Here is a 1,027-nt window from a genome sequence, read left to right as displayed (position 1 = left end):
GATGTGTTACAAATTAGTCTATCGTACGTTTATTGCTATGCTATGAAAAAACACCCACTTCACTGATAAACACAAACACCCACTGATACTTTGAATAATTAATCCAAATGAGTTCACTGAACGATATAAAAGAAATCCCCGTTATAAAATATCTCTATTACCTATTAAGTTATCGGTTTGCAATTTGTGAATGTATGATAAATTGAATACCATCAACGCGGGACTCCGTGGCGCAACGGTAGCGCGTCTGACTCCAGATCAGAAGGTTGCGTGTTCAAATCACGTCGGGGTCAAAAGTTGTCTCTTTTGGATTTTTTACTGTTAAAATTTAAACCCTTATCTATCTCTTTAAAAAAGAAACGATTAATGGACTGTGGTTATTTTTCAAAATGAAGGTTTTATGTAAAATAATTTATTTTATTCAGTGTGTTTATTTATTTATTTATTAGCTTTTCAAGGGAAACAAACAGTATAATTATACATAAAAGTAATGCCGTACTTTTGTATCACATAGACCAATAAAGTTTCCACAACTTGGTTATACATATAACACGATAACATTAACCACAATTGCTTAGGAGAAAGTACCTAGCAAGCAATTATTATACAAAAAAAAAAGAAAAAATAATAATAATGTAAGTAAAACAAAAATGAAAAACAAAAACTTTAAAGCTATAGTTCTTATTTTGTCAAAATAAATTTTCTAAACGTGCCAATTTTGACATGAAAAATGTCCGTCTCACAATATTTGTTGTTAAAAGCATTGCACGCACGAGATAAAAAGTTATTTGCCGAATACCTTGTCTTCCATCTAGCCCACGCAAAGGGAGGTTTACGCCTTGCATTTAACCTACGACATGCAAAATCGATATTACTTAGAAAAAGTGGGGAGTCAACTAAATTATGTATTATTTTATATAACAACATTTGATCTCTTAAATCGCGTCTTTTTTCTAAAGTAATTTCAGTTGCAGATATACTGTGATCACATAATAAATTACGACGTTTAATATAACGCAGAAATTTA

The 1,027-nt window shown here is 30.8% G+C and overlaps 1 non-coding gene across 1 annotated transcript; it reads left to right on the top strand.

The window, feature by feature from the left end:
* The first annotated feature begins 221 nt into the window (after positions 1-221).
* On the top strand, positions 222-293 carry Trnaw-cca. The gene has a single exon. It is a non-coding gene; the product is annotated as a tRNA-Trp (tRNA).
* The last annotated feature ends 734 nt before the right edge of the window (positions 294-1,027 follow it).

This window comes from Pararge aegeria, chromosome 21, assembly GCF_905163445.1.
Source record: "Pararge aegeria chromosome 21, ilParAegt1.1, whole genome shotgun sequence".
Taxonomy (NCBI): domain Eukaryota; kingdom Metazoa; phylum Arthropoda; class Insecta; order Lepidoptera; family Nymphalidae; genus Pararge; species Pararge aegeria.
This window is presented reverse-complemented; position numbering and strand designations above follow the sequence as displayed.